Below are 18,849 nucleotides of genomic sequence, written 5' to 3' on the forward strand. Positions count from 1 at the left end.
ATAATATGGTGGAACCCAATGAGTACGCATAGCAGTTTTCAAAGCAGCCCAAGTAGTTGGAACAGGATATAATCTACAATGTTCAGACCACCAAACACATGCAAAGCTAGTGAAAGCACAAACAGCAGCAGGAACACGTCTCTCCTCAGGATATTGTAAACATGTAAATCGTTGTTCAGTTTCTAACTCCCAAGTAAGATATATATCAGGAACATATCTACCCTCAAATGGTGGAATATTCAATTTCAGTTTAGGGAGATGGTCATGATCTCGTACCTGAGGTGGTGGTGCCGGCCTACCGTTGCGAATATATACCTGAGGTCGACCTGCTGGTGGTGGTGCTGGTGGCTGCACGTAGTTCTGATTTTGATCAACCTCATCCTCATAATCGCCCGCATAATCGTCATCCTCCTCAGCCGCCGCAGGAGCAGGAGCCAAAGAAGCATCAACAGTAGGTGCAGCAGCACCCGAATTTTGACCAATCTCAATTGGAACGCGCTGTGCCCGTCCCACTTGATTTGGAAGGCGGCGTTGGAGATGTGGTTGTTGTTGTTGTAGAGGTGCGACATGTGCAGCCGGTGGTGGTTGGGGAAGACGCTTGAGTAATTCAGTAAACTTGTTATCCAGCTTTGTCTCAAACGACTTCTCCACGGCATCTATCTTCTCCATAGCCTCTTCAAATCTGTTTAGCACATATCCCACCTGGCCACTCATCATTTGCTGAAATTTATCATGCAACTCCTTGTTCGTCATGTTCTCCCAATCAGTCTCATCGGCTTGTGAACCTGCCATGGTTAGCAGCAAAAGAAACACAAAAGAATATGATCCTGCAGACTACTAGAAGTGGTGGTGATGGTGGTGTGTCACAAAACCTTCAAGCGAATCTCAAATTCTTACCAGTTCTTACGCAGCAGCAGGTGGTGATCGGCAACCGTTGTAGTCAAAAACTCTCAAAGCTTGGATATAGCGATTACCAGGAAGAGTCAAACGCACGATGTAGACTTATGTGGAGCTGGGAAGGATTATAATATGGTAGCAAAATGGTAAGCAATAATCAATTCAGAGATGCAAAGTTGAATAAACGCTCAACGACGGTACTGTGCTGGTCCTAGGCTAGACCGTGCTAGAGACGCGAGCCTAGAACACTAACAAAATCACGGCGCTGCACGTAAACAAGGGAAAAGCACACTCTGGAATTTTTTTTCGCTCTTTTTTTTTTGCGCTCCTCTTTTTTTTTGCGAAAAATCACTATAATGGCGAGTGTCTCAAAACTCTTCCCAGGTCAAACTGACAGGACGGGCACAAAATTTTTTGACTATTTTTTTTTCGAAAATCAGGGCAGCGACGACGAAAAAGTGCGACAAAAAATCACGATGATGGCGAGTGTCTCAAAACACTACCCGGGGCCTAAAAATAGGATAGGGAATTATTTTTTTTCCGAGACCTACTCAGGCAAGGAAACACGAAACGGAAAATATATGGATCTCTAAAACCAACCGAATATGAAAAGAACTCGGATTGGTTGTGGATATATGGCGGTAGGATATGGCAGCGGTGGTGGTATATGGTAGCGGTAGTGGTATATGGATACGGATCGGTGGTGGTATATGGATACGGATTGGTGGTGGTATATGGATACGGATTCAAAGCGGTGGCGGATAAGCAATGGTGGTAGATGGCAAGGCGATGATGATGGTGCGGCGGCGGCGTGACAACTTATGACCAGAACTCGAAACTCTAAAAGACTAGACTCTAAGACCAGCAACTTGACACGACGATGCAACCGCAAATTCAACAAAGCAAAAACCCTAAAAAGATTATGCAAAGGCTCAGATTGGTTCGGATATGATGAACTAACCGTAATTTTTTTTGTGGCTTTTTCGTGGACTGTAGGTATGAAGAACAGACTCGATCTAAACTACGAAAAACTGTAAAATCTCACCGAGCAACCTGGAAATCTGATACCACTTGATAGAGGCAAAGGTGTCCCGTCTTTCGATGAGATGATGGATATCGCTTTGGTGGAAGTCGACTTTGACGATCCGACTACGAACGTGCGAGGACGTCGCGCCTTAGCAATCGTAAACCAACTCCGAGAGGTTATCGACCACGCCGGAGCACGATCAACCTGACCACGAGGGTCTGTTTCCTGCGAGCAAACGAAGAACAAGCAAGAAACTGAGATTGCAATCTGGATATTGCGAATATAAGATGAAAGCTTTATTGATCAAGGTGGAGTTCTGTGACGCCTTTGTCTGGTCGCTGAACACAAACGAAGTACGCGAAGTTGCAGCTATGGCGAACTTTTAATCTAAACAAAACCCAAAGTCTAAACGACGCCCTAAGGGCTTTATATATGGAAGAAGAGGGGGGAATTTCGTGGCCCTTGAGGAAGGGGTCCGAAACCAACCCTATCTCTTGTTTCCCCACACATACGGACTCTAAAAACAGCCTATACTTATGTATTTCGAAATTACATGGGCCTGGCCCAATAATAAGGTGACGCAGCACCTAGAATAGCCTCTGGACGAAAGTTATGAAGTAGCATCTTGTATATTTCGTCCAAGGCTTCATGCACGCATTATGGTGGCTTCAACGTCTTGAAATCATCACTTGTAACTCCGTTCTTGTTCCCCATGCGCATGCCATCATCTCCATGCTTGTTCTTGCTCCAATGTTCATCCTTCTCAAAGCTAGGCCCTTCATTTGTAAGCAAAACAAATGTATCCAATTTAGGCAGCATCATATTCTCATGAACATTAGAATCATTACCAAGAAACGAAAGTACCTGGTAATTTAATTGGCGTGCGCGAGCTCTAGTAATTGGTCCAGTATGTATAGCAGCAGGGGCTGTGGGTGTAACAATGGTATTGATGTCCTCATCAAATGCTAAATATAAACTTGCTGGAGATAAGGGTAGAAAACATGTTGTGTTTGCACCTGGAGATCTTGTTTTGTTACATTTGCGTAAGGATAGATTTCCTAATTTGCGCAAATCAAAGCTAATGCCACGTGTTGATGGTCCTTTTAAGGTGTTAGAGAAAATAAATGATAATGCATATAAACTTGAGCTCCCTGCAGATTTTGGGGTTAGTCCCACTTTTAACATTGCAGATTTGAAGCCTTATTTGGGTGAGGAAGATGAGCTTCCGTCGAGGACGACTTCATTTCAAGAAGGGGAGGATGATGAGGACATCAATACCATTGTTACACCCACAACCCCTACTGTTACATATAATGGACCAATTACTAGAGCTCGCGCATGCCAATTAAATTACCAGGTACTTTCGTTTCTTGGTAATGATTCTAATGTTCATGAGAATATGATGCTGCCTAAATTGGATTCTTTTGTTTTGCTTACAAATGAAGGGCCTGGCTTGGAGAAGGATGAACATTGGAGCAAGAACAAGCATGGAGTTGATGGCATGCGCAAGGGGAACAAGAACGGAGTTACCAGTGATGATTTCAGGACTTTGAAGCCACCATAAGGAGTGAATGAAGCCTTGGACGAAATATACAAGATGCCACTTCATAAATTTCGTCCAGAGGCTATTCTAGGTGCTGCGTCACCTTATTATTGGGCCAGGCCCATGTAATTTCGAAATACATAAGTATAGGCTGTTTTTAGAGTCCGTGTGTGTGGGGAAACAAGAGATAGGGTTGGTTTTGGACCCCTTCTCCAAGGGCCACGAAATTCCCCCCTCTTCCTCCATATATACAGCCCTTAGGGCACCGTTTAGACTTTGGGTTTTGTTTAGATTAAAAGTTTGCCATAGCTGCAACTTCGCGTACTTCGTTTGTGTTCAACGACCAGACAAAGGCGTCACAGAACCCCACCTTGATCAATAAAGCTTTCATCTTATATTCGCAATATCCAGATTGCAATCTCAGTTTCTTGCTTGTTCTTTGTTTGCTCGCAGGAAACAGACCCTCGTGGTCAGGTTGATCGTGCTCCGGCGTGGTCAATAACCTCTCGGAGTTGGTTTAGCGATTGCTAAGGCGCGATGTCATCGCCCGTTCGTAGTCGGATCGTCAAAGTCGACTTCCACCAAAGCGATATCCATCATCTCATCGAAAGACGGGACACCTTTGCCTCTATCAGCCTTTGTCCATTCGGCGACGGAGTCGGCCAATACTTGGGATTTGATGGCTCGGCGTGGTTTGTATGTTATATCGAATGGAAATAGCTCAATGGCCCACTTGGCAATCCGGCCTGTAGCATCGCGGTTGTTTATTATGTCATTGAGTGGTACTTTGGAAGCCACCATGATCGAGCACTCTTGGAAGTAGTGCCGTAGCTTCCGGGATGCCATGAAGACCGCATATGCGATCTTTTGGAAATGAGGGTACCGGGATTTGCATGGTGTGAGGACAGTGTATACATAGTATACCGGTTTCTGAAGTGAGAATTTATGTCCGTCCTCCTCTCGTTCGACAATGAGCACTGCACTCACCACCTGGTGTGTTGCGGAGATGTATAATAACATGGGTTCGCCGACGGTCGGCGCGGCCAGGATTGGGTTGCTCGCTAAAAGAGCTTTTATTTCTTCCGGTCCGGCCGTTCCAGCGTCCGTCCACTCGAAGTGGTCGGTGCGTCGGAGCAGGCGATATAGTGGCAATGCCTTTTCTCCTAATCTGGAGATAAAGCGGCTTAAAGCTGCCACGCATCTGGCTAGTTTTTGGACCTGTTTAAGGTCTCTTGGTGTAGCCAATTGTGACAAAGCTCGGATTTTGGCTGGGTTTGCCTCAATTCCTCTATTGGAAATGATGAAGCCCAGCAGTTTTCCGGTGGGGACGCCGAAGACACACTTTTCTGGATTGAGCTTGATGTCATATGTATGGAGGTTGTCTACTAGTGACTCGACGTGCTTAGTTTTGATGACGACGTCATCCACATATGCTCCGACGGTCTTGCCGATTTGTTTCTCCAGGCATGTTTGAATCATGCGTTGGTAGGTGGCGCCGGCGTTTTTTAGCCTGAAGGGCATAGTGTTGAAGCAAAAAGGCCCGTATGGGGTAATGAATGCCGTTGCGGCTTGATCAGACTCTTTCATTTTGATTTGATGGTATCTAGAGTATGCATCAAGGAAACACGGTGAGTCGTGTCCTGCAGTAGCATCAATGATCTGATCGATGCGGGGGAGGGGGAAGGGATCTTTAGGGCAGGCCTTGTTGAGGTATTTGAAATCGACACACAGGCGCCAGGATTTATCCTTCTTTGGTACCATCACCAAGTTTGCTAGCCAGTCTAGGTGTTTTATTTCTCTGATGAACCCGACCTCAATTAACTTGGCTAGCTCCTCCCCCATCGCTTGTCGTTTGGGTTCAGAAAAACGCCACAGTGCTTGACCGGCTTGTATCCCTTCAATATATTGAGGCTGTGTTCGGGCAATCTGCGTGGGATTCCTGGCATATCAGAAGGGTGCCAGGCAAATATGTCCCAGTTCTCGCGTAGGAATGCGCGTAATGCGGCGTCGACCGTCGGGTCCAGCTGAGCCCGATGGAGGCTGTCTTCTTGGGGTCCGTCGGGTAAACTTGAATTTTGACTATTTCGTCTGCTGGTTTGAAGGAGGTGGATTTGGGCCGTTTATCGAGGATTACGTCGTCCCTATCCATCATGGAGCGTAGTGCGATTAATTCTTCAGCTGCAAGAGCCTCGGATAGTGCCTCGAGCGCCAGGGATGCGGTTTTGTTTTCGGCGCGGAGTGCTATGTCCGGATCACTGGCGAGAGTGATAATACCGTTGGGCCCGGGCATCTTAAGCTTCATATACCCGTAATGAGGTATGGCTTGAAAGCGCGTGAATGCATCTCGCCCCAACAGGGCGTGATACCCACTGTTGAAAGGGGCCACTTGGAAGGTTATCTCTTCGGACCGATAGTTCTCCGGCGTGCCGAATACCACATCGAGTTTAATTTTCCTGCGCATCTTGCTTCCCGACTGGGAATGATTCCTCGAAAAGTCGTATTACTTTGCTCGATGCGGCTTCTGTCCATTTGCATTTATTGAGCATGTCCTCATAGATAAGGTTTAGCCCGCTGTCGCCGTCCATGAGCACTTTAGTGAGCCGAAAGCCATCCACAATTGGATTGAGGACTAAGGCAGCTGGTGCCCGGACTGACCGGAATTTTGGTTCGTCATCGGCATTAAAAGTTATGGCCGTGTCGTTCCAAGGATTTATTGCTGCGACTTGGCAGACTTCGGCGAGGTCACGGAGTGCCCTCTTGCGCCGATTGTTTGAGGCGAATGTCTCGAAGACCGTCAATACTCTGAGGTCGTCGTCTTTCGGAGAGTACTGCTCTGAGGTATTTTTGGTGAGGATATCCTCGCCGCTCTTGGCCACTTGCCGGAGTGTCCAACATGCTCTAAGGCTGTGGGTTGGTTCGGAATCCAGTGTCGTGTGTATCTTGCATGGCTTATCGAGCCATCCCTCAATAACGGTTCCACGTCCCGTAATGGGTTTAATTTTCTTGCCTACGGGGTCGGGTGCCCCGAGAGGGTGCATCCTTTTTCCCTGCCAGGGAGGTGGCATGGAGGCCGGTGGTTCCTAGCGAGCGGTCTGAGTTTTCCAGGCGCTTTCCATTGTGCAGTACTTCTATACTATTGTTGCCAAGTCAGCGAAGTGTAGTACGCGACAGCGGTTGAGGGCGTTGAGGATTCCTTCGTCCGTGCAATTATTGACGAATACTGAAATCGCGTCCTTGTCGCGGCAATCTTTAATCTTGTCCTTGACAAGGAGGAATCTGGCCCAGAAGTGATGGACTGTTTGCTGAGACTGCTGCCGTACGTACATGAGGTCACATATATCCGAGGGACCGGAATTGCTTGGCGAATATTGCTTGTGGTGGGTGGGGGGCGTTAAATCTGAACCCTGACCCAATGTGGAGTCCGGAGTTTGAAAAACTTCCGAGTTTATTAGTGGCTTTGGGATGTCCAATGATTCGTTAGGCTCAACGCCCGGTTCTAAGTTCGGAGGACTGGGAGTGTCCCCCGGCAGACGGGTATCTGGCTCTCCGAGCTCGGAGATCCGAACATAGCTTGTTTTCAACATAGGGGAAGAGTCATTGTTTTGCTCCTCTACGACCGCTATCTGATGGGTGATCGGCGGAGATTTGATTTCTCTCTGATCGGGTTTAAGCCCAATCCGATCATAGTCTGAAGCGACCCCCAAGGCGGCGATGCGATCCAGGAGTTCGTTCAAAGACGACAAATCCGCCGGATCCATCCGTTTGGAGTATTTGGGGTCAACACGGAGGCGATTTTCGATGACTTGGGAAGTCATCATCGGCTTAAAGGCCGAACGGGCGGCCATGGTAAAGCTACCCAGCCGGAGGGTTTGGCCTGAGGCCAGGGCTTCTCCGGAAGTGATACTGTCCTTGATAACAAGGCGAGCCATCAATCCTGTTGTCCACGCCACAGAGGAACTCTCAATGAAAGCACCAATGTCGGTGTCAAAACCGGCAGATCTCGGGTAGGGGGTCCCGAACTATGCGTCAAGAGGATCGAAGGTAACAGGAGACAGGGACACGATGTTTACCCAGGTTCGGGCCCTCTTGATGGAGGTAATACCCTACTTCCTGCTTGATTATCTTGAATGAATATGGGGTTTACAAGAGTTGATGTACCTCGAGATCGTAATGGCTAAACCCTAGATGTCTAGCCTGTATGATTATGATTGCCTCTACGGACTAAACCCTCCAGTTTATATAGACACCGGAGGGACCTAGGGTTGTACAGAGTCTGTTTATAGAGAAAGGATTCTTCATATCCGAACGCCAAGCTTGCCTTCCATGCAAAGGAGAGTCCCATCCGGACACGGGAGGAAGTCTTCTGTCTTGTATCTTCACGGCCCATTAGTCCGGCCCACATCACATAGCCCGGACGCCCGAGGACCCCTTAATCCAGGACTCCCTTAGAGACCCTTCGACGAAACTGTGTGTGATGCAATAATCGCAAACGGTCGTGTAAAATAATCGTAAAAAAAGGTGCAAAATGTTTGCGATGGCGGGAACATCAAACACGGTTCAGATTTTAGTTGCGTGTGTGATGCTGAGCATACGGTTGATCCATATGAACTGTTTGCGATTAGATAGAACAACAGAGAAGGGCAGCCATATCAATGTGTGTGGGATATGGCATACAGTTTGCTCTGATGAACTGTTTGCGATGATCAAGGTGAACACAAACGATTTGGCATAACAAGATGTGTGTGATACCCGACAAACAGGTCGGTAATCAGAATTGTGTGCGATCATTATAGGAAGCCCATACAGACTTTTTTCGTGAATTGTGTGCTCGTCAGGGCACATAGTTCAACAAACCATCCTGTGGGCGATAATGTAGAAGATCTCTGTCTAATACTTATTACTAACCGTCTGCGATGAGATTGACAGGATAAACAGAGATAACAAATTAATATGAGCGAATGGAAACAGAGATATGTACAGTCTGCTTAATTTAGTCCTTCTTCTTGTTGTTGTTGTTGGATGGCCCCGCGACATCGTCTTGGCGAGGACGCTTCTTGCCACTGACGGTTGGCTTTTCATCATCGCCGCCGTCGTCATCGTCGTTGCTGTCACCGTCGACCTCCTCCTTGTTCGACCATTCCTCCTCATCATCATCGTCGTCCTCTTCTCCGTCCTCCGACGGCTCCTCGTCCTTCTTGTTGTCGTATGACGACTCCGGAGGCGGCGTCCCTTCCATGATCCGGATATAATCAAGGCCTGGGATCGATGCGGGACTCATGGAAGATGAGCGAGATGATTCCGATGTTGACCTATCATCGGGCGCCAGACTGCTGGCTGAACTATCGTCCTCTCTGTCGCTCGACATGGCAGCAGAGTGTGTGCCAATGTGTAGCGCGGCCTGCCGGGGACGATGAAGATGGTGGACACTTAAGCGCGGTATGCAGAGAAGAGGAAATGCCAATTGAAGTGGGGGTTGACGTATTATCTAAGATATAATCAACCGCAATTATTTGTATCCAGTCGCTCCAAATTCCCGGGATTGCGCGGGACTCCTATGATGAGGACATCAATACCATTGTTACACCCACAGCCCCTGCTGCTATACATATTGGACCAATTACTAGAGCTCGCGCACGCCAATTAAATTACCAGGTACTTTCGTTTCTTGGTAATGATTCTAATGTTCATGAGAATATGATGCTGCCTAAATTGGATACATTTGTTTTGCTTACAAATGAAGGGCCTAGCTTTGAGAAGGATGAACATTGGAGCAAGAACAAGAACGGAGTTACAAGTGATGATTTCAGGACGTTGAAGCCACCATAATGCGTGCATGAAGCCTTGGACGAAATATACAAGACTACTTCATAACTTTCGTCCAGAGGCTATTCTAGGTGCCGCGTCACCTTATTATTGGGCCAGGCCCATGTAATTTCGAAATACTTGAGATAGGCTGTTTTTAGAGTCCGCATGTGTGGGGAAACAAGAGATAGGGTTGGTTTCGGACCCCTTCCCCAAGGGCCACGAAATTCCCCCCTCTTCCTCCATATATACAGCCCTTAGGGCGTCGTTTAGACTTTGGGTTTTGTTTAGATTAAAAGTTCGCCATAGCTGCAACTTCGCGTACTTCTTTGTGTTCAACGACCAGACAAAGGCGTCACAGAACTCCTCCTTGATCAATAAAGCTTTCATCTTATATTCGCAATATCCAGATTTCAATCTCAGTTTCTTGCTTGTTATTCGTTTGCTCGCAGGAAACAGACCCTTGTGGTCAGGTTGATCGTGCTCCGGCGTGGTCAATAACCTCTCGGAGTTGGTTTAGCGATTGCTAAGGCGCGACGTCATCGCATGTTCGTAGTCGGATCGTCAAAGTCGACTTCCACCAAAGCGATATCCATCATCTCATCGAAAGACGGGACACCTTTGCCTCTATCAATGTCAAAAAGCTAAGTCACGACTCAATCCTCATGGTTTATATATGCCTTTGCCTGTACCTAGTGTTCCTTGGGAGGATATATCTATGGACTTTGTTTTAGGTTTACCTCGAACAAAGAAGGGGAGGGATAGCATATTTGTTGTCGTGGATATATTCTCAAAAATGGCACACTTTATACCATGTCATAAAAGCGATGATGCTGTTAATGTTGCTGATTTGTTCTTCCGTGAAATTATTCGTTTGCATGGTGTGCCAAATACTATTGTTTCAGATCGTGATACTAAATTTCTTAGCCACTTTTGGAGATATTTATGGGCTAAGTTGGGGACTAAACTACTTTTTAGTACTACTTGTCACCCCTAAACGGATGGACAAACTGAAGTAGTCAATAGAACATTGTCTACTATGCTTAGGGCTGTTTTGAAGAATAATAAGAAAATGTGGGAAGAATGCTTGCCTCATATTGAGTTTGCTTATAATCGTTCATTGCATTCTACTACTAAGATGTGCCCTTTTGAAATTGTGTATGGTTTCCTACCTCGTGCACCTATTGATTTGTTGCCTCTTCCATCTTCGGAGAAGGTTAATTTTGATGCTAAACAACGTGCTGAATTGATCTTAAAAATGCATGAGTTAACTAAGGAAAACATTGAGCGTATGAATGCTAAATATAAACTTGCTGGAGATAAGGGTAGAAAACATGTTGTGTTTGCACCTGGAGATCTTGTTTGGTTACATTTGTGTAAGGATAGATTTCCTGATTTGCGCAAATCAAAGCTAATGCCACGTGCTGATGGTCCTTTTAAGGTGTTAGAGAAAATAAATGATAATGCATATAAACTTGAGCTGCCTGCAGATTTTGGGGTTAGTCCCACTTTTAACATTGCAGATTTGAAGCCTCATTTGGGTGAGGGAGATGAGCTTCCGTCGAGGACGACTTCATTTCAAGAAGGGGAGGATGATGAGGACATCAATACCATTGTTACACCCACAGCCCCTGCTGCTATACATACTGGACCAATTACTAGAGCTCGCGCACGCCAATTAAATTACCAGGTACTTTCGTTTCTTGGTAATGATTCTAATGTTCATGAGAATATGATGCTGCCTAAATTGGATATATTTGTTTTGCTTACAAATGAAGGGCCTAGCTTTGAGAAGGATGAACATTGGAGCAAGAACAAGCATGGAGATGATGGCATGCGCATGGGGAACAAGAACGGAGTTACAAGTGATGATTTCAGGACGTTGAAGCCACCATAATGCGTGCATGAAGCCTTGGACGAAATATACAAGATGCTACTTCATAACTTTCGTCCAGAGGCTATTCTAGGTGCCGCGTCACCTTATTATTGGGCCAGGCCCATGTAATTTCGAAATACTTGAGTATAGGCTGTTTTTAGAGTCCGTATGTGTGGGGAAACAAGAGATAGGGTTGGTTTCGGACCTCTTCCCCAAGGGCCACGAAATTCCCCCTCTTCCTCCATATATACAGCCCTTAGGGCGTCGTTTAGACTTTGGGTTTTGTTTAGATTAAAAGTTTGCCATAGCTGCAACATCGCATACTTCGTTTGTGTTCATTGACCAGACAAAGGCGTCACAGAACCCAATCTTGATCAATAAAGCTTTGATCTTATATTCGCAATATCCAGATTGCAATCTCAGTTTCTTGCTTGTTCTTCGTTTGCTCGCAGGAAACAGACCCTCGTGGTCAGGTTGATCGTGCTCCGGCGTGGTCAATAACCTCTCGGAGTTGGTTTAGCGATTGCTAAGGCGCGACGTCATCGCACGTTTGTAGTCGGATCGTCAAAGTCGACTTCCACCAAAGCGATATCCATCATCTCATCGAAAGACGGGACACCTTTGCCTTTATCATCCTATTGGCTGGTTTATTTTTTCAGGACAAAAAGAATGAACGAGTTTTGGGATTATGCACCAGTAACGGTACGAACGGAGTAGGATAGTTGGCAAGCAATACATTGAGCTCTTCTTATTGATAAAGCCAGTAATAATCAAACTACAAAGGAAAAGAAAAAAAGACAAAGGAAAATATCTGCACGAATCTTCGTGTAACATCAATGGCATAGGACCTAGATGTGCATCATTTAGAGCACATCTAGATGTGCTTTAGCAATACTGTCAAACAAAACCCCTAATCATCATTGCAAACAGTGCATGGAACATGGCTAATGCGACAACCAGAACTACACATGCTAGTTCCTTCTTGTCTCTTGCTTTCATCTGTTGCCTGTGATTGATTATTTCTTGCTTCATCATATTGATTGTACATTCCAGATCAGCCAGTTTCTTCTTTAGCTTTACGTTATCTTTTGCGAGCTTGGTGATAACACTTCGAGCCCTAACATGCCATTCTTCATCCAACCAATTAACAAAGGCACAAGCCCCATATCCTTGCCAATGTTAAATAGTATTCAGGATGAGCGGTGGCATTAACTGAAGTAAAATGATGAACTTAGCACTAACCTCTAAGGGTCAACTGAGAAATCGCCTGCCATTGTCGAATCCCTCCATGCATACACGTCGAGCGGGAGTGTGCCCGTGCACACAACTCTGCTTTTGGTACTTCTCGGTGGCGCACAACTTGGAGTCGAACTCGTGTTGCGGGAGTCTGGAGTCATGCTCCAGATCCGGCGGTAGATCGCTTTCCAGGGGCAGGGGGTGTCATTCAGGACGGATTCAGCAAGGAGCTATACTTTAGACATGCTAAAAAAGATAGGGATAGATTGGAACCTGACAGGACGATTTGGGTCCGTAGTACACCTGCCTTCTGATGACCTTAGGCAAGTGCTCGGCGGCGACCGCCGTTGTGGCGGCGATACAGGCAGGAGCAACCGCACCGAAACCATCAGCACCACTCGTCCACATTCCCCCAATGTCAGCGCCACGCGAGGGAATTTGGAGGGTATGTAGGGATTTGGGGGAAATGGGGAAACTATGGGGATAAGCTAACGGTCGACAACTACTTATGGCACTATATGTTGTATACGGCACATTGTTCATACATGTCGTTTGTGTTAGGTATTACACCGTCACACACGATTTCCGCACCAAACCGTGTGAGAAGACAACGTACGTTAGACACGACTGATGTTACATAACCGTATGTGATGTACTACCCTGTCCATATAATTGAGTTACTGTGATACCGTGTAAATAGCCACTCTGCGGATATCCATAAAAAAACAAACGCTCTGCATATAGAGATGGTGGCGGCGGCCTAGGCGCGGCTACTGGAGAAGAGGTCAATCCTCGGTCGGTGGGCGGTGGCGGCGTCATAGGAGGTCAATCCTTGGTCTACGGTGGGAGATAGGAGGAGCTCAACCATCGAGGTTGGTGGCGGCGTGATTCGAGCACATCCATCGTGGTTGATGGCGGGATAGTGGAGGTCGAACTTCAGGCGGCAGCCGCACTAAGCTTGGCTCCTCGACCGTGCTGTCTCGGCGTGCCGCCGCATCGCGCTTCTCTATCTATTGGGTGGAGGTCGCCGCGTGGCTAATTAATTAAGGTATTCTTTTCATGAGTGGCTTAACTAAGGCATTCAATTCCTAAGGTTAGTGTTGTACTAGTACTCTGCGTGTAAATTGACTTGCCATTAATTTTTGTCATTGCACGTCTGGATAACAACATGGACTGCCCTCAGTAACTATGAAAATAAAACCTTGTGATTTATGCACGCATCTTTGGGCAGCAATTAATCCGTGTATTGTTGTTGTTGTTTTGTTTTTAATTACCATTCGTGTGGTGCAGATGGAACGATCTCGATGTATGAAGAATTAGAAAACCACACTTTTTATCAGTGGCGTGACAGAGTTCATGAATTTGGCTGAAAGTACACAGAGGAGAATTGGTGATGCAGATTACATCATGTGTCCATGTACTGATTGTGCCAATACAGAGTCACATGAAGTTGTAGATGTCCAGTTGCACTTAGTCTCTAGGGGATTCATGGATGGATATACACGTTGGACCAGACACGATGAAGAGGAGGTCATGGATAAAGATACCCAGGGCAGCGAGATGCCAAACCCCGATCAGTGTCACATGGATGTTGAATCTAACATCGGGGCAGAGGCATCAAGCTACCAGTGGAACACCGGAAAGCCAAAACGCCCACTGGAAAACCAAGACGTCGACGCAGATGACGACGATCTTGGTATGCCAGATTTTGCTGCTATGATTGCATATTTCGAGGGCCCAAAAAAGGATATGATTGGGTACAAGGATCTGCCAACCATTGATGCGGACTCCAAGAAAGAATTGTATCTAGGTTGCAAAAAGAAATATTCCAAGTTGAGTGCCACCCTGGCGCTTCTCTGATTTAAAGCAGCAAACGGTCTATCAAACAAGGGCTTCACAGATATGTTAGGTCTTTTCAAAGAAATTCTTCCGGAAGATAATGTGCTCCCCAGAAGCACGAATGAATCGAAGAAAATTGTTTGCCCATTGGAACTTGGAGTATAGAAGATACACGCTTGTGTGAATGATTGTATATTGTACTGTGGTGAGTACAAAGATTTGCGTGCATGTCCCACATGCAAGCATGCATGATACAAGCGTAGGAGAGCAAAGGACAAGTACAAATTGGACGACGAGATCAAGACAGGAATCCCGTTCAAGGTTGTTTCGTACTTGCCTTTAATTCCAAGGTTGAGGCGTTTGTTTGCAAACCCTAGAGAGGCAAAGCGATTGCGGTGGCATCATGATGAGCGAATTGCGGATAGGTTTATGAGGCACCCGAAAGATGGGGCTCAATGGGAATTAATCGACAACAAGTTTGAAAAACTTGCCAAGGATCCTAGAAGTATAAGGCTCGGGGAGTGTACTGATGGGATGAATCCTTTTGGCGATATGAGCACCAATCACAGCACATGGCCGGTGCTTCTGTGCATATATACCCTAGCTCCTTGGTTGTGTATGAAGAAAAAAATACATTATGATGTCAATGATTATCCAAGGCCTGAAGCAACATGGAAATGACATCGACATTTACTTTCAGCTACCGGTAGAAGAACTGCTGACAGTGTGGATAGATGCGCCTGCTGTAAAATGTTATGATGCTTACAGAAAGGAGATTTTCGACCTACATGCGATGCTGGTGCACACCATTCAAGTTATGCCGGCATTAGCCAACACATCGGGGCAGAAAACAAAGGGAGATGTAGGGTTTGTCACATGCAACGATAGGACAGCTAGCAGAAGACTTCCCAACTCGCACAAAACCGTGTATTGCGTCATCGTAGGTTCTTACGGAAAACTCACCCATACCGAAAGATGAAAGCTGAATTTGATGGTACGGCAGAGGCAGGTGTGGGCCCAAGACCCTATGAAGGGGAGGTGGTCCACAACATGGCTAAAAAAATTAATGTTGTGCTTGGCAAGAACCACCCTTTGACGGTGAAACAAACACCCAAGGGTCAAGTTTTAAGAAGAAATCGGTGTTCTGTAAATTACCTTACTGGGAGATTCTACGTGTACGTCACTGCATCATTGTCATTCACGTAGAGAAGAACGTATGTGAAAGCATCCTTGGTAGTCTGCTCAAGATTAAAGGTAAAAGAAAGGATGGTGACGGTTCACGGCTCGATATGCTTCCTGATCAATCGAAACACAAGAGTGAAGCAGAAAATGATGACAAATTCATCAAAGCTCGCTAGAGTTACAATTTTAGTACAAAAGAAGCAACACAGTTCTTCACCTATTTGTTGTCAGTTAAGACACCCTCTTCCTACTGCGCAAACATCAGACGTCTCGTGGATGTGAGCTCATGTAAAATGCAATTGGGACACATGAATTCACATGATTGCCACGTAATGTTGACACAAATCCTCCCGGTGGCCATCAGGAATCTGATGGACAAAGATATAAGAAACACACTCATTGACCTCTGTGATTTCTTCAACCAACTATGCCAGAAAGTTGTAGATCGTGAAGAGTTGGATCATATGCAAGATGATATTGCAAGAATATTATCCAATCTAGAGATGTTTTTCCCACCGTCATTCTTTGATGTCATGGTCCATCTCACTGTGCACCTTGGCGACGAGATAAAGTATTGTGGTCATGTGTTTCTTCGCAACATGTATCCCTTCGAGCGGTCCATGGGAATACTGAAGCGCTTTTGTCGGAACCGAAACCATCCAGAGGCAAGCATCCTACAAGGTTATACCGCGGAGGAGGTGGTTGAGTTTTGCACCGAATAAATGAAACAAAGGCCTATAGGTTTGCCCCTCTCTCTCCACGAGGGAAGGTTGAAAGGTAAGCCGATCCTTGCTAGCACGCAAATGGCTGCACCCAGAGAATTGGCAGAGAAAGCCCATTTGACGGTTCTGCTTAACAGCCCAGTTCTCAGCGCTTATGCCGAAGAACACTTGGCAGAGATACGCCAAAGCTTCTTACCAATGGTGCCTTCATCAGATGTGGAGATGAAGGAGCACACTAAGAACTACGCCGAATGGCTGAAGGATCGTTTGGCACAAGGATCCATCGATGACATTGCTATGTGGTTGGCACAAAAGCCACCACCTACGGTGTTGACGTACCAAGCATATGACATAAACGGATACACGTTCTACACTGAGGAACATGATCAGAAGACCTCATATCAGAATAGCTGTGTTCGAATAGAATGCATGACTGTAAATGAAGCTGATAAAAGGGTATACTATGGAACCATCAAAGAGATTTGGGAGCTTGACTATGTGAAAAGTTAAGGTGGCATTATTCAGGTGTGCATGGATCCCTCTTGGTCAGGTAAGGATTGATGAGTACAGGAAGACCTGTGTTAACAGGACAATGATGGCATATCACGCGGACCCATTCATTCTTGCCAGCGATGCTACCCAGATTTTCTTTGTGGAAGACCCCTTGCATAAGAACTTCCATGTAGTGATGCATGGGAAGAGAATGGTACTGGGTGTCGACGATGTTGCCGATGAGGACGAGTACGATGAATTTGATGACTTGCCAGCCAAGGGATCACGCACCCGTGTAACAGAGAAGCGTAAAATCATCATAAAACCCAAGTTCATTCGGGGTCAATGTAATGATCCAAATTCCCCCATGTACATGGGAATTAAGCCGTAAGACTAGTCTTTATGCCTACCGTGCAACTTAATTCGTTCAATTTAGAACTGTCGCGTGTACTGAATTTGTGAGTAATGCCCGGTTTTCTGTTGATGTCAGAACCGTTAATATGTTGACCTTGAAATGCTATCAGCTCAGGCAATGAATATGAACTTATTATTATTATTATTATTATTATTATTATTATTATATCATAGAGGTCGCACACTCAACTGATCTCACTACAGTATGTGTGAACAAAAATATGCAATCTGGTTTTCGAATAGCACACGGTTCGTTGATGAAAGTCGTGTACCGACCAAACCCCGCCCATTATCTAAGTCGTGCTTTCTGATTAGCCAGAACCCAAACCCCACGAACCGTACGTCTGCACCGTTGGATGCTCCCAGATTGGACGGCGATCCTCATCCCTTTCGACAGCACATGCAGTTCCGGTTGTAATTTTATTTTTATGCACAAAATGCACATTAATCTCAAAAAATGTCTTAAATATAGCTAACGATACCTGAAATGCGCCCGAAAATCAAACCCGTGGTATAATGGTGATAAATGATATGCTACTATGTGTCATGCATGACAATAAATAAAGTACTACATATAATACTACTCTATGATACTATGCATTAGACTAGCCACAGTGGGAGTAACTTCAGCAGTAACATCGAGTCCAACTGAACAAATTTGCTTATGTGGCAATGATAACCCACAAGTATAGGGGATCACAACAGTTTTCGAGGGTAGACTATTCAACCCAAATTTATTGATTCGACACAAGGGGACTCAAAGAATATTCTCAAGTATTAGTAGTTGAATTGTCAATTCAACCACACCTGGATAACTTAATATCTGCAGCAAAGTATTTAGTAGCAAAGTAGTATGGAAGTAACGGTAACGGTGGCAAAAGTAACAGTAGCAGTTTTGTAGTAATTGTAACAGTGGCAACGGTAAAGTAACTAAGCAAAGATCAATATATGAAAAGCTCGTAGGCATTGGATAAGTGACGGAGAATTATGTCGGATGCAATTCCTCATGCAACAGTTATAACATAGGGTGACATAGAACTAGCTCCAGTTCATCAATGTAATGTAGGCATGTATTCCGAATATAGTCATACGTGCTTATGGAGAAGAACTTGCATGACATCTTTTGTCCTACCCTCCTGTGGCAGCGGGGTCCTATTGGAAACTAAGGGATATTAAGGCCTCCTTTTAATAGAGTACCGTACCAAAGCATTAACACTTAGTGAATGCATGAACTCCTCAAACTACGGTCATCACCGGGAGTGGTCTCGATTATTGTCACTTTGGGGTTACCGGATCATAACACATAGTAGGTGACTATTGACCTGCAAGATAGGATCAAGAACTCACATATATTCATGAAAACATAATAGGTTCAGATCTGAAATCATGGCACTCGGGCCCTAGTGACAAGCATTAAGCATAGCAAAGTCATAGCAACATCAATCTCAGAACATAATGGATACTAGGGATCAAACCCTAACAAAACTAACTCGATTACATGATAAATCTCATCCAACCCATCACCGTCCAGCAAGCCTACGATGGAATTACTCACGCACGGCGGTGAGCATCATGAAATTGGTGATGGAGGAAGGTTGATGATGACGATGGCGGCGGATTCCCCTCTCCGGAGCCCTGATCGGACTCCACATCAGCCCTCCCAAGAGAGATTAGGGCTTGGCGGCGGCTCCGTATCGTAAAACGCGACGAATCCTTCTCTCTGATTTTTTTCTCCCCGAACGTGAATATATAGAGTTGAAGTTGAGGTTGGTGGAGCCTTAGGGGGCCCACGAGGCAGGGGGCGCGGCCCCACCCTCGT

The sequence above is a fragment of the Aegilops tauschii genome, chromosome 1 (assembly GCF_002575655.3).
Source record: "Aegilops tauschii subsp. strangulata cultivar AL8/78 chromosome 1, Aet v6.0, whole genome shotgun sequence".
NCBI lineage: Eukaryota > Viridiplantae > Streptophyta > Magnoliopsida > Poales > Poaceae > Aegilops > Aegilops tauschii.